Source organism: Panthera leo, chromosome A2 (genome assembly GCF_018350215.1).
Source record: "Panthera leo isolate Ple1 chromosome A2, P.leo_Ple1_pat1.1, whole genome shotgun sequence".
NCBI classification, from domain to species: Eukaryota; Metazoa; Chordata; class Mammalia; order Carnivora; family Felidae; genus Panthera; species Panthera leo.
The window spans coordinates 160,830,205-160,846,143 of record NC_056680.1 but is presented as its reverse complement, the minus strand read 5'-3'; positions in this window follow the sequence as shown (position 1 = coordinate 160,846,143).

The following is a 15,939-nucleotide window of genomic DNA, read 5'->3' as shown; positions in this document are numbered from 1 at the left end:
CCCTCCCCCCCAGGCCAGGCCTGGTCCACTCAGCAGGCAGGGACACTCCGGCATTTTAATCTTCCACCCGTTAAGACTGGCTAAGCTTTGGGGTGCTTGGGTGGCTCAGTTAGTTGAGCATCTGACTCTTGATTTCAGCTCAGGCCACGATCCCAGGGTCGTGGGATCGGGCCCCGCATCAGGCTCTGTGCTGAGCGTGGAGCCTGCTTAAGATTCTTTCTGTCTCTCTCTGCCTCTTTCCCCAGCTTGCTCTCTCTCTAAAATAAAAATTAAATTAAATTAAAAAAAAAAGAGAGACTGGCGGAGCTTTAACATCTTTGCAGCCTTCTGCAAACATTATAGGGAGTCAAGTGAAAGATCTTGCCCTCGTGGCATTTAGAATCCATATAGAAGACAAGCACCAGGGGCCCTGCAGTCTCCAAAGAAATAAAAGCCAAGGTCTGGGCTCATACACCTAAGCTTTAGGGAGAGAAAGCTTGAGTTTTATGAAACACCCAGACCATCCCATGTGGTAGTATATGGCCCACTGTGGGCACGGGGGGAGTCCAGACAAGGGGAGGCTTCAAGCCAGAACATCAGAGAGGGCTTGATAAGTAGGAGGGTCCTGAGTGAGTCTTGAAGGATGCTAGAATTGGAGCAGAGGAGGTGGGAGAATCCAGAACAATGCAAGAGAGCGGTAATTAAGGGCTGACCTGTGCAACCGGGCGCGGTGCCACAGGAGGTCAGGCATTTGTGACGCTGAGTTTGCAAGGAGAACGGGCTGTCTAGCTCCGTGTGTGCAAAGCAAACACTTCTCTCCAGTTCCCCTGCTGGTGAGGCATGGAATAATCAGGACTCTTTCCTTCCCCTAGCACTTCACAGAGCTGGCTGCCACGCCCCACCTCCCGGTGTCAGCCACTCCAAAGAAACTACCGAGGGAAGGGGCAGGCAGTGTGAGAAGGGTTTGCCATTGCTACCGCTAGTAATAACGGCAGCTAATATTTACCTAACACAGCCAATCTTCACAATAACTACCATCATTATCCCCGCTTTACAGATGAGGAAGCTGAAGCACAGAGCAATTAAGTCATTTGAACGAGGTTGTTCATTCATTCAACAAACGTGCATTGTCTGGCACTGTTAGATGCTGGGAATAATAATAGTCATAAACTAAAATATCTTGGACACTTACTTCGCACTAAGTACTCTACAGATTAAGGGTTTTACAAGTGCTGCTCCCCTCTTCTCACTGCCACCCTAGGAGTGAGCATCACTGTCCTTGGTTTAGTTTTTCTGATGAGGTAAAATAGGCTCAGAGAGTCTAAGTAATCTGCATACAATTACACAGCAATGCATGATGAAAGCAACCCAGTGGTTTGGTTCCAGAACCTGTGCTTTTTAAAAAAAACAAACAAAAGATTTTTTTTTTGAGGAGGGTAGAGGTAGGATAGACGTCCAAAGTCAGGGTCGATCCCCTTTGAAGTGTCTGAGGGAGAATGTGTTCCAGGCCTCTCTCCCAGATTCCATTGTTACTGGCAGTCCTTACTGGCTGTTCCTTGACTTTGTGAAAATGAACAGAAATATATTCAAAATGGGGGGGGGGGGGGCGCACCTGGGTGGGTCAGTCGGCTAAGCATCCAACTTGGACGTGGTAGTGATCTCACAGTTGGTGAGTTCCAGCCCCCCCTCGGGCATTCTGCTCTCAGTGCAGAGCCTGTTTCAGATCTTCTGTCTCCTGCTCGCCGCCCCCCTGCCCCCCCCCCCCCCCGCAGGCGCTCTCTCTGTCTCTCTCTCTCTCTCTCTCTCTCTATCTCTCAAAAATAAAAATAAAACATTTTTTTTTTAATGAAGGTGGAAAGCCATGATGGGATGGCTCTCACACCGCTACCACACGTGGGAGCTTACTTACATAGAGCACCAGGAGAAAGGAAGATTTCCTCTCTGCCTGGCAACCATGGAACCTGCCCTCACTTGCAGCCAATGAGAGGTCAGCACTTCAATCAGCTCAGCCAATGAGAGGCTGCCACCGCTCGGAGCTCCCATTTTCCTCCGATGAACTTTTTGTTCAAAACACTCTCCTCCCCAATCCTTCCTCTCCTCTATAAAAGGATGGTCTCCTTTGCTCTCCCAACTTGCCTATGGTTCCCCTTCGTTTGTGCGTTCCGAGTTGCAATTCCTGTGCTATTCCCAAATGAACTCATTTGCTACTGGAAACCCTCTGTTGTTTTAACTTCTGAAGTTAACAACTTGCAGACGCATCACTCCAGTCCCCTCCCCCTCCTCCTCTTCCTCCTCCTCCTCCTCCTCCTCTTCCCCGCTTCCTCCTTCTCAGGTACTCTTCTCTGTGTGTCTGTCTGTCTCTGTGTCTCTTCTTATAAGGATCCAGTCATATTGGATTAGCCCACCCTGATGACCTCATTTTAACCTGATGACATCTTCAAAGAGTCCATTTCCAAATAGGGTCACCGTCATAGGGACAGAGGGTTTGGCCTTCAACCTATGTCTTTAGGGGACACGTTTCAACTCAGAACAGAGCTTCACTGAGATACCGTGTCACAGCTGCAGGAGGAGAGACGGAAATGCAGGTTCCTAGCGTTGGGCGAAGACTGTGGTGGGGACGGGCCAGCTCGGTCCACCAGGGGAGGGCTGCGGGGGGGCACAGTTCTGATCGGGCGCGGGCAGCAGTGGACCTGGGCTCCCCAGCGGCTGGCATGCCCCAGAGCTCTTGCACTTCCACTGTGATGGGCTGGAAACCTTTGGAGATGTATCAATGCACTCAAAAAAGCTAAAAGATAATACTTTGGCTTTGTGTTCCTTTATTGTAGAAGTGACTTTTAAATTTGTATGTTCTTACTTCTATAGCAGTACAATAGCTTTGACATGACCACAAACACACGAAAAAGCACAGCTGACTTTTAGGTGACTGTAGGAGCAACAGAGAACGGAGAAATCCACCATCAAAGATGACTGCTTTGTATAGCGTTTCTGTGAACCGTGCGTGTAAACCGCGCATGCGCACGCACCTGGGTGCTCTGGGGCTTATTTGTGATGAGACGGAGGGGAGGAGCCACGCGGGGGAGATGCTGCCCCCAGGGGTGAGTGGGTTTGGAATGGGGCTGGTGGGGCCTGGCGGGGGCTGGCTGGGGCAAAGCCGGGGAGGGCTTCTGGCCAGCATCTTGAGGGAGAGTTGACAGCCTGAAGTGGGGTGGGATGGGGGTGGGGGTGTGTGTGGGGTGGGGAGAGTGAGGTCAGAGGACAGGTTGGTCTCCAATAGCGAACGTTGTTTTTCTACCCCTGGTTACTCAAGAATCTTCCTTGGCTTGTGGAACCAAGCCTATGGTCACAACATGGCAGACGCCGTCTGGGAGGAAAGTGATTCCAAGGGCCGGGGTTGGGTGGGGTGGAGACACCCGTCCCCCTGCCCAGCATGGGAGAAACAACCACTCTTCAATCCCTATTGATCCTTGGAATTTCTTACACTTCACACTCGGAGGCGATCACTCTGTTGTAAATAGGTGACATCCTTGTCCTTTCTGGAGAGCTTTTATCTGGGGTAAGGTTGGCACGTGCCATGCCTTGGCCTTACAGAGTCGAGAAACAGCCACTGGGGAGGAGGGGGGCACCAGGGGTCCTCGAGAAAAAGCATGGCTGTCAGGGCCTGACAGAAAGGTTTTAGGAAACAGACTTTTCCCAGCCACCCAACAGAGGACAGAGCTTTAGGCTAGGATTAGGTCAGCCTCAGGGCAGGGGCATTCTTGGTCAATACGAGGACATGAACTTATGTCATGGGCTTATGTAACATCATTATGTAACATCATTAGGAGCATTGCAAATTGGATTCTCCTTCGGGCTCTCCAGAAGCCAGACCCTGGGCTCTCCTCCAGCCCATCAAGGCAGTTGCTGCTTAGCTCAGAGCCCCCTTTCCCTCGCTGGGATTTCTCCTCTCAAGGTGGCCCTGGAGGGCTGTATGGGGGCCCTCGGTGACCACCATTGCGCTGCGGTTTCTTCCCAGAAGGCCCTGAGTTTCAAAGGGTTGAGGCTCACTCTTTCCGAGCAGGCGGGGCCATGGGGATCCTTTCCCAAGAAACGATGGGCCTCAAATCCATTAACACACTTGTACCTGCTGATGCACATTCCCCCTGCTGTACTTGGTCCTCACCGCGCTGTCCACACAAGTCCCCTGACAGATCTTCCTCTTGTCTCCAAGCATGCCAAGGCCTTTCCGCCTCCCCTGCTTGCCTCCCTTGGTTTTCCCATCTTGAAGTGACCACCCACCCTGACTTCCTTTGTAAGCCCCGTTGGAGGCCCCTGGGTGGCCTGTCCTGAAGGCCCAGCCACAGGGCTGTCCTTTTTTAAAGGCCTGGACACCCGCTGTTTGCCATTTTATCAGATGCGATTTCCACAGGGTTGTTTCCGTATACTCTACACGGGACTCCGTGCTTATTGTGACCTCGGCTCTTGGTGAATCCCCCAAAGTCCTCTTTGATAGGGAGTTATTATCCTCATTTCACAGGTAAGGAAACTGAGATTCAGAATGGTTCAGCCACTATGGGTGTGAGGGCCTTGTCTCCCCCAGCCACCAGGGAGTGGCTCCAGGGCACTGTTTCGTCATCTGGATTCCTGGGACCTGAGGCCTTTGCGTGACTACAAGCTTGTTGAACTGGGTAGTGGGAAGAAAAGCCTTTGGAAGGCCCACCTATCTCAAAATCTCTGCCCTGCTAGGGAGCCTTGCGCCCAGAGTCCAGCTTTTCTGAGTGAAAGCTTTGGGCTAAGTTGTGGTAACCGCCAAAGCACAAATCCTGGAGAATGAATAAATATTCAGCAATCTACTCTTTCCCCTCGGCTGCCGGAATGCTTAAAACTAAATGTACTGCTTGGATGCACTGTCCAAGCCTGACGTCTGGTGTATTTCAGATACTTTACATCTCTCCCAACTTAACAGCCTTATTGTAATGTACCGTTTTTTTGGGGGTTCTTCAAGACTCTCTCCACATGCGTTACTAGATGAGAAGCCAGCCATAGAGGCTGAGATGAGCAGAGGACCACACTTGGGGAGGGTACATGAAGGGAAAGCAAGAACCCTGGTGTCGGAGGGGATGGGGAATTCTCTAACCAGAGGTCCCCAACCTTCTGTGGGCCACCAAGCACATTGTTAGGATGTTTCAGGCTTTCCTCAGAAAAGTGTCAGAGACACAATAGTTTGCATGTCCTTTCAGAGGGAACATAGACACCCGCACAAGCCCGCCCATGGCCCTCATGGTCCCGGAAGCTGGCTCGAGAACTTCTGCTCTCTGTTCAATTGTAACCCTCATCCTGCACATGTGAGAACAAGAGCTGGAGGAGAGAGCCCCCCCCCCCCACCCCCCGCCGGGACTGAGGGGTGGGAGGAAAGGAAAGATGGAATCCAAGGGTCTGCCAGGGCGGTCCCTGCCTTCAGATGTCCTTGTGACACCTGGGCTGCCCCTACCACAAGAGGAGCCCAGAGGCAACTTGGGAACCATTGCGGGGCCAGAGGAAACACCCCGGCTCTGCAACCCCCTTCCTGTTGGGCAGGCTTGTGAAGGGGCGTATTCAAACCCACAACTAAGGGGGCTGAGGGGCTGGGACCAGATCAGGGCTCATAATTAGCCGAAGGACCCCTCCCACCCCCACCCTGCCTCCAAACCCAGACGGAAGCGCACCCTCCTGGCGAGGTCTGGAGGCCGGGTGCACCGCAGGACGACTACCTGGGTTGGACCCAGGAAGCCTGGGGTGCCCGGCAGTCACACATTCATGAGGAGCCCCGCCCCCCCCCCCCCCCGCCACCTCCTCCCTCCTCCCCACACCCCTCCCCCGGTCCGTGTGGAACAGTCTGATTAGGAGCTCTTCACTCCACAGCCGCCCTCCCCAAGGCCTCTTCCTGCTCTGCCTGCTTTGTTTCAGGAGGCAAACAAAGCGATGAGGGTGTATCCCACTTGTCTTTCCAGTCAGGACACAGGCCTCGCCTGTCCTCCTGGGGCCGGGGCTGGTCTTTTGAGCTTTCAAGAGCCCAGTGGGGAGATGCCTGGACGACCATTGCTGAGCGGGACAAGGAAGCGGGCCAGAAACTCGAATGATCCATTTGCCGTGGAGTAGGTACTTAGGCACCTGAGAACACCTGGGGGAAAACATTGAGGCCCTGTCCGGTATCACCGTGAGAATCTGCCTTCTGCAAACGCAAGTGGCCAATGAAATGAGGTGAGCTGGGTAGGTGGTAAGCCAGAGGCAAGAAAGACATTCTTTTTTCCTCCATCATCACCTTCGAATGCATTCTGTCGGATCCGTCTTTTCGGCCGTGCCAGGTTTTACACTGTTGTGCAACAGATCACTCCAAAACGCACTGGCTGGAAGAACCAGCGCTGATTTGCTCACAGCTCTGTGAGTTGCCGCTCTGGATGGCTCTTCGGCTGGTCTCACCCAGGGTTCACGCCCTTGCAGTCACCCTGTGACTTTGGGGCCCGACGGGGCCCGAATGGTCCCCACTGGCCCCATTCACGTGTCTGGGGGTTGGGCCTGCTACCAGGTAGGTCTCTCCTGGTCCAGGAAGCTGCCCCGGGCTTCCTAACGTGGCAACTTTGTGTTTCGAGGGGCGGGGGCAGAACCTGTAAGGACTTGGCTCCAGAACATGTGCAGTGTCACTTCTGGCACGTTCTCTTGACCAAATCAAGTCACAAGCCCAGCCCCGGTTCAAGAGGCGGGAAGTCGCCCCAGAGGGGACAGCGGCAAAGTCACATGGCAGGGCAGGAAGGGCTGCGGCCATCCTTGTGGCCAGTCTAGCTCACCTCTCCTGGACCGTGTAGCAGGTGCGTCCCCCTATGTCTCCCGTGTTTGGATAGTCCCATTTTCAGTCATTAAACAGTCTGGCCTGATCTAACCCCTCCCGGTCAAGGCTGGCCGTGTCTCCGGTAGACTGACCAATGGCTGTCCACCTTGACCTTTCCTCCTCCTCAGTTGCTCCCCGCCAGAAGGTGGCAGTGGGGAAGGGGGGGGTGGAAAGGATGCTGTCATCTGGCACAGTGTCCTCTGAGGGGCAGGATGCCGCTGGAATGCTGACTTTTTCTCTCACGGGTGCTTGCCGAACTCCTCCAACTCACTCGCTCCCCGAGGGGACCATGGCGGGCTGTGCTGTTGCCCCCGAGGGCAATGCACTCTCTGAACCTCTGCACGGCCGCTTTCTGCCAGGTGACTCACCGGACAGGGGGTCTTCTCGCTCCTGCTTCTCAGTATCTGTCCCTTCCTTCTTCTCAACGGTCCGGCATTCCTGCCTCTTCATTCTCATGGCATGGTGAAAGTGGCCTGTCCACGGCTTCCACCTGGAAGTGTGGTTACCAGTGTGGTTAGACGCCCCACTGACCTTCTCTCTCCCACATTCCTGGAAGAGAACATCAGCTAAGCGAAAGTCATGTTTATCCCAGTTTGATCAGCTATGACTAGGGGGGGACGGGATCACATGAATCTTAACGAATAATACTGAATGCTCAGTGGCTAGCACAGAGTAAGCACTTAAGAAACATGAGATATTGGGGGTCCTGGGTGGCTCAGTCAGTTAAGCATCCGATTTCAGCTCAGGTCATGATCTCACGGTTTGTGGGTTCGAGACCCGCGTGGCGCTCTGTGCAGACGGCTCAGAGCCTGGAGCCTGCTTCGGATTCTGTGTCTCCTTCTTTCTCTCTGCCCCTCCCTCACTTGTGCTCTGGCTCTCAAAAATAAATAAAGGTAAGAAGACAGTTAAAAAAAAAAGAAGAAGAAACGTGAGATACTGTGAGCTATTTTTATTTCTTCTTTATACTTTTGCCTTTTCCATATCTTCTATAAAGACATTTTTTAAATGATCAGAATGAAGATTCATACACGAAAAGAAGAGGAAGCTGGCATACGTAGGTGTATTTGTGATCTATCGCCGCATGACAGAGAACCATGCACACAGGGGCTTCGAACAACACACGCTGACAGTGTCTATGGGTCGGAAGTCCAGGCACAGACAGCCCGGCTGGGCCATCTGCTCAGCGTCCCTAGGGTGCGGTGATCAGGGTATAAACCCAACTGCTTTCTCTTCTGAGGCTCAACTGGGAAGAGTCCGAACCGGATCACTCAGGCTGGCAGATACATTTCCTGTGGCTGCAAAACCAGGGGCTGCGGCTCCCTGCTGCGTGTTGTTTGGAGGTCGCCCCAGACCCAAGGTCACCTGTAGTTCTTCCTCAGGTAGCTACGTCCACACGAGCTTCTCAACACGGTGCTTACTTCAGCGGGCCGGCCAAGGGAGTTTCTGCTGGTACGACAGACCATGCCAGTGACACCCATGACCTTTCCCATATTCCACTGGTCAGAAGCCAAGTTACAGGTCCTGCCCACACTCAGAGGAAGGGATCATGCCAAGGACTAAACACCAAGAGGTGGGATCATGGGGCACCTTGGAGTTTGTCCTCCGTGGTCAGTTTTGTGGTACTGAGATCAATGCCAGAGTTCTTTTTTTTTTTTTTTAATGTTTATTTTTGAGAGAGAGAGACAGAGTGTGAGCAGGGGATGGGCAGAGAGAGGGAGACACAGACTCCGAAGCAGGCTCCAGGCTCCGAGCTGTCGATACAGAGCCTGACGCGGGGCTCGAACTCACGAACCATGAGATCATGACCTGAGCTGAAGTCGGATGCTTAACCGACTGGGCCAAACTCATAATTTCTTAATCTAAAATAGAGATCCTCTGGGGCTAGGGGTCTGGGCTTTACAGGGGTCTCACTTAGGGTGCAGGAGCTGGCTGCGGTAGATGGAGCTTGGGCATGCTGGGAGCAGTGAGGGCCACTTGAGTAAACAAGGTGACAGTGCTCCCAGGGGGCAGCCTGGGGAGAAGACAGAATACGACCATAGCACCTGAGAGAGAAAGATAGTGTGTGAGTGTCAGTGCATGTTGGATTATGTGTGAGCGAGTGTGTGGGTGTGCCTGTGTTTCTGAGTGTGTGTGTGTGTGTGTGTGTGTGTGTGTCGGTAAGTCCGGAAGGATAGATCCACCAGCTAGTCTGAGACTGAGAAGGTGGACGGATCAGAAGTGGCCGCTTTGCTTGGTTTTTTATTTTTAAAAAAAATTTTTTTAACGTTTATTTATTTTTGAGACAGAGAGAGACAAAGCATGAACGGGGGAGGGTCAGAGAGAGGGAGACACAGAATCCGAAACAGGCTCCAGGCTCTGAGCTGTCAGCACAGAGCCCGATGCGGGGCTCGAACCCACGGACCGCGAGATCATGACCCGAGCCGAAGTCGGCCGCCTAACCGACTGAGCCACCCAGGCGCCCCTTTGCTTGTTTTTTTAGACAACGGACTTTTTGTTGTTTGCCTCAACCACTAACTCATAGATGCCACCTTTAGTGTTGCTGAGCAGAGGAAAAGCCTCCTTACATGAGTGTTCCAGAATATTCTCTTCCCCTTACTGGGACAGCTCTATAAACAGAGGTCACAGCCAAGGGGGAGAACCCCAAAGTGAAGAACCGTGGGAATGAGACAACGAGGAAGCAGGACTGAGAAGGAGTGGGTGGATTTTTGGAGAAAAGTTGTCCATGAGAAATATGTACCGGGGGTGGGGGGAGCGGGGTGCAAGGGGCACGCGAAGGCAGGTCACACAGTCCAAGGTTCAAGTTCACGTACCTTCTAAGCACTTTGACGCTATGGTTCCTTTCTGATTAGGCTGCATCTCTCTCTCTCAGGTGGTAGTGACAACATAAAGTCTAAGCCCCATGGCAGACCTACTGTTCAATGTGTGTGTCAAATGAAGTAGCATTGGGAGAGCTTTGGTTCAGCGACCTCAGAGACGGGCGTCCCCTTCCCTCAGGCCCCAGAAAGGTGAGGACTTAGCTCCCTCTGAGAAGGCTGGGGGGTAGGCGCCGATTCCCGGGGCCTGTCCAGGACCGCTGGCACACGTGGAGTGGGTGTGCAGGGTAACTGCCCTTTGCACGGGGCTGTCCCGTTATCCCGAGGTGCAGTCGGGTTTGAGAACCCTGGACGAGTGACCTCTGAGATGCTGTCGAACCCCGAGTCCCACCTTTCCCTGCTGAGAGATTCCTGTTAATTCGTCCAAAACGTCCCTTTTCCAGTTTCAAGGTGGGCGCGAAAGGGGGGGGCCAGGGGCGGCCCCTTCCAAACCCTAACACTCACCGAGCACTCGGCCTGTGTTGGACACCGCGTGTGCGCCATGGGGTCCTCCTGTGACGCGCAGCAGAGTCTTGGGGGGGGGGGACCTGCCGCTGCTCTGACAGAAGAGGAGACCCAGGGGCGCCGGGGCAGCTCCGTCGGTTAAGCCTCGGGCTTCGGCTCAGGTCATGATCTCGCGGTCTGTGAGTTCCAGCCCCGCATCGGGCTCTGTGCTGATGGCTCGGAGCCTGGAGCCCGCTTCGGATTCTGCGTCTCCCTCTCTCTCTCTGCCCCTCCCCGCTTGCGCGCTCCCCTCTCTCTCAAAAATAAATAAACATTAAAAATTAAAAAAAAAAATAAAAAAAAAAGGAGACGAGGAAACCCGGACCCAGAGAGATTGAACAAGTCGCCCGAGTAAGCAGGGACTGACTGGGGGAGGTCGGCGGGTCGGGTCTCCCGGCTCCAAACCTGTCTACACCCTGTCTTCATCTGCAAGATGGGGAGACTGGCGATGCCAAAGCACCCAGCGCCTAGGCCGGTCGTGAGAGCTTTGAGGGGATCAACACACACTGAAGCCTCACTGGGCACGTGGTCAGCCCTCTGTAACGTCAACTCTTATCGGGTTAGCGCGAGCGTCTCCTGTTTGGGGGAGTGGCACATGGGGCCCTGTTCGTGTTTTCTATCCTCTCCAAAATTTAAATTCCACCCCCTCTGAGTCATCTTGGGCTGCCAAACAAAATACCGTGGACTGGGCGCTCAAACAGCGGACATGTATTTCTCAGAGTTTTGGACACTGGGAGTCCGAGGTCAAGGTGCCGGTGGCCTGGTTCCTGGGAGGCCTCTCTTCCTGGCAAGGGCCTTGCCGTGTTCTCACATGCGGAGAGAGCAAGCTTTCTGATGCCTTTGTTTTTGTTTTTGTTTTTTAAATGAGGGCACCCGTCCCATTGGGCCACGGCCGCACCCCCATGACCTCCTGTGGCCTTGATTACTTATTCCAAATACAGTCACACTGGGGACTAGGGCTTCTTCAACATGTGAACTGGTGGGGGACACGGGTCAGTCCACAGCTGGCCCTTTTAGGCTTTCCTCTGTAGAATGGGAGCTGTCTCTCTTTACACCTTCCCAGAGCTGTCCTCCCTCGCGCACGACTCCCAGCCATGAATAAACATTAGATTACCTGCCTTGAGTAAAAAAGTGCTCAAAGGTGTTACTTGAGGCTCCCGTCCTGCCCTGAGGCTGGCTTTGGGCACAGAGGCTGCCACGTGCCCAACTCACCCCGCGTGACTGAGGAAGGCCGACTGAGGGCGTCAGGAGGGCTCAGGGAAGACAGTGCCCCTCTTAAGTGACATTGCACAGCACACGGCGTCAGTAACATGAGGGCCAGTAGCGAAGTCACCTCGATCTCCAACAGGGGTCCGCGGCCACCTCCTTGTGGGGCCACCGCAGGGCCCCTCATGGGGGATGCACCTGTAGGGGAGCCCCTCCCCTGGGCTGCACGCGTCTCCCCCTTCCTGGGGGCCAGGCCTTGGATGAAGGCTCAGGACTCCTCACCGGCCCTTCTGCGGGGCTCTCCGTTCTCTTCCCCAGGGCCCGGGAGGAGACCCGATGTCCCATGTCGTGTCCGGCTCCTCTGCCACGTTCCCCCAGCCAGCAGGCCGAGGAGGCCTTTGCAAGCTGGAAACCATCATTCTTGGCAGATGCCTCGCCTTCCCTCATGGCTCCCCCACTCCTGGAGACCCCAGAGCACCGACGGCGTTGCTGAGCCTTGTTTGCTCAGTAGAGGCGCCTCAAAGTACGAAATCGGGGCACACGGGAAGGGCGTGCTGCAGGCACGGGAAAGGGGGTGGCGCGGGCACGCCAGGGGGCTTCTCTGTCTCTCTCTCCAGATATTTACATATCTTAGTACAAAACTCCACCATTTTACACGGATCTTTGAGCCGCACGCTAACAGTAAGGTGTCCTGGGGTACAGATTCATCGCCCAGGTGACAAAGTCTCCAAGTCTCACCTCACGGACAGCTGACCCCTGAATAAGGTGGGGGTCGAGGCGCTGATATCCTGCACAGCCGAAAGTCCGCGTGTAACGTGGCTCCCCCAAAACACAAGAATGGCCCACCGCTGACCAGAAGCCTTACTGACAACGTAGTCACGTAACACATATTTTGAAGGTTATATGTATTATGTACTGTATTCTTACCATAAGTAAGTGAAAGAAAAGAAAATGTTATTAAGGAAACCATAAGAGAAAATACATTCAGAGTACTGTACTGCATTTATCGGAAAAAAAAAAAAAAACAACCCACGTTGGGGCGCCTGGGTGGCTCAGTCGGTTAAGCGTCTGACTTGGGCTCAGGTCATGATCTCATGGCTTGTGGGTGTGAGCCCCCTGTCGGGCTCTGGGCCGACAGCTCAGAGCTTGGAGCCTGCTTCCCGTTCTGTGCCTCCCTCTCTCTCTCGGCCTCTTCCCGCTCACGCTCTGTCTCTCTGTCTCAAAAATAAACATTAAAAAAAATTTTTTAAAACCCTCATGTAAGTGGGCCACACAGTTCAAACCTGTGTTGTTTGAGGGCCAACCAAAGAGAAGAGGCATCTTCACGGGGAAGAGATCTAGTGGGCTCGGCCATAACCAAGGGATCACATGTATCATCGTCACGGAACCGTCATCGTCACCGTCACGGAACAGGCTGACAATCTGTACTTCTTGACATGAAATAACGGGAAGCATCCAGCATCACCTATGTGTAGACTGGCTCAGAATGTTGAACCTGAACCCAGTCACGAAGAAACAATTAGGCAAACCCGGATACTGCGACGTTGTGCAAGGCAGACTCTCTGACCCATTCAGAAATGTCAATGTCACGGAAGAAAAGAGTAAGGGCAAAGTTCTTGATTAGAAGAGACAGACCAATTAAATGCATCGCATGATTCTCAGTTGATTCTTGGACAAAAAGAAATTGTAAAATCATTCTGGGGACGACTGGGGCAATGTGAATGTAGACTATGCATTGTATAATGATGTCAGTACATCGATGTTCAGTTTCTTGGCAGGGGGTGCTTAGTGGTAGTATGATTATTGCAGGAGATTGTTCCTCTTAGGATGTACATGATGGAATATTTTGGAGTGAAACACCATGACGTCTGAAATATTACCTACCAGTGGTTCGGCCAAAAAGAAAAAATACCTACATATCTATGGAGAGAGGAAGAGACGGACGGAGACACAGAGGGAGATAATGCGACTGTGGCTAAGTATCAACAACCGGTGAATTCTGGGTGAAGTGTATATGGATATTCATTGTACCCGTCTTTCACATTTTCTGTACGGTTGAAATTAAAGGGGAAAATATCAGTTCCACTCCGTGATCTATATTTGTAAAGCCGATACAGCTATGTGCTGTTAATGTTAAAGAAAGTGTGCTTTTAGAAACAATCGGACTTTCCCTGCCCAGATCCCTAAGACGCACGTATTCGGTGATCCTATTTCGAGAGATTTCAAAACAGGAAAAAAGCCAGGAGCGCAAAGATGCTCCCTGCAAGCCAACCATCAAGATGTCTAAATAAATGAAGGCACCTCAATTGCCTGGAAGACTGTCCCCTGATAGAATTATAATGTGAACCGATAGGGTCACGTGGAAACGCTGAGGCGACACTAACGAAAGGGGGCAGCAGAGAGCAGCAGTCGCGGGCGGACCTGCATTGCCGGCGCTCCACTCCCTCCCTCCCAGGTTTGTGATTTAGGACAAGCTACGGAACCCGCTCTGAAGCTCGGAGCTTGAACCTATAAAATGGGGATAACAAACCTTACCTTTTAAGGATTAAACGCCTTGCAAGCCCTTAGCACCACCGTTCCTGGAGACGGGGAGAGCTTACTGTATGTGAGCCGTCACTATTCAGAAGGGACTTTCTCTCACTTCTGACTGCAGGAATCTCCGTGCATGTCCCCAACTTTGACCTTTGCTGATAAAGTGGCCTTCGTCAAAACGTGAACATCGGGGACGGATACTTCTGCAGGGGAGCAGCAAGGCACTTGCGTGGGCCCAGGCTGCCCAGGGAGCAGCGGAAAAGTCCAGCCGGTCTGGAACAGAGGTCTGTGGGCAAGCGCGGTGCCCTGAGTGTCCAGCTGGCCGCGGCCGCTCACGGGAGGCTCTGGATGCCAGCTCACCGCCTAGCACCTGGTTCTGTGCTCTCTTGGGGAGTCTCTGAAGGAGCTGCCACCCCGCCTCCCCCCAGCAGGGTGGCAGCAGGAACCGGGAACACGCAGGATGGCCTCCTGGGTAGGACAGTGGACGCTCCAAAGAGGCCTTTAGAGTTGCTTTTAGGAGCCAAGGGGCCAATCTCCAGTGCTCACCTTTCCTTTCGGGGCCTGCTGTTGAGTGCTCGTCCAGCTGTGAGTGCTCGTCCTTCCCTGCAGGTGGCACTGAGGCCTGGAACCGAGGCCCCTTCGGTCGTCCAGATCCCAGCTGGACCCTAGGAGGCCCGAATTGCCGGGATGCCCCTTCCGGCCGCCCTGCCTGGGTCTGACTGAGCCAGCGGTCCCCTGTGGTTTGATCGACAGTGAAAGGCGTCCCAGACTGGAAGAGCTTTCTTTTCTGCTCGCAACCACCTGAAAGTCAATAGGTGATAGACTGATGATGACAGGTAGATAGGTGGACAGATAGCAATGCTGGGCCCCACTTCAGACCAGTAGAACTAGAATGCGCATAAGTGGGCTCCCTCCAGATTGCTTTAAACCTTTCCCAAGTGACCCCAATGTTCACACAGGGATGAGGACAGCTGTTCTAGGGTCTTGCCCTCCAACACCTTAGAGGCCACGTCCAGATCACCACCATGCCGGAAACGTTTTACAGGCTGACAGTGGAGAGCTGGCATGTCTCAGTACCCGCTGGTGGCCGCAGAGTCTCTAGGACTAGGAAGGAATATCTCTAACTTCTTTCCCATATGGAGGCATGACCGTGATCTCGTGGTTCGTGGGTTCAAGCCCCGCGTCAGGCTCTGTGCTGACAGTTCGGAACCTGGAACCTGCCTCGGGTTCTGTGTCTCCCTCGCTCTCTGCCCCTCTCCCTCTCGCACTCTGTCTCTCTCTCAAAAATAAATAAATATAAACATTTTTAAAAAAGAAATTTCCTTTCTCATCCTAGTTTATTTATAGATGTTGGCTCTTATCACATGATCTTTCTGCCACTATAGAGGTGACCACATGATGTTTTCCTTTATTATTGTGAGTTACCACTAGCGATTTTCAAATGGTAAGACCATCTGTGAATCTCTGTGACAAACCCTACGGGTCATGATATTTTATTCTTTTTATAATTTGCTAGTTTGATAAACTTTTTTTTTTTTTTTTTTTTTTTTTTAGAATTTTTGCTTCTATGTACACTTCTCTAGGTTAGCTTGTGATTTTCTCTCGTACTGTCCTCAAGTTTTGGTTTCAAGATTGTTAGTCTCATAAAAGGAGGCAAAAAGTGTGTTCTCTGGAATATTCTGTGTGGCAGTGGACTTGTTTGCACTCAGGTCAGCCAGGAGCCATCCGCCGGCCTACTTCTCACGGTGGGGGGCAGGCAGAACTAGATTCTTCTCTGTCTCCCCCGCCCCCCGCCCTCGCCAGGTCCCTGGAATCCCTGAGTTCAAAAAGTCCTCTCAGGGGGCGCCTGGGTGGCTCAGTCGGTTGGGCGTCCGACTTCAGCTCAGGTCACGATCTTGCGGTCTGCGAGTTCGAGCCCCGCGTCGGGCCCTGGGCTGATGGCTCAGAGCCTGGAGCTTGCTTCCGATTCTGTGTCTCCCTCTCTCTCTGCCCCTCCCCCGTTCATGCTCTGTCTCTCTCTGTCTC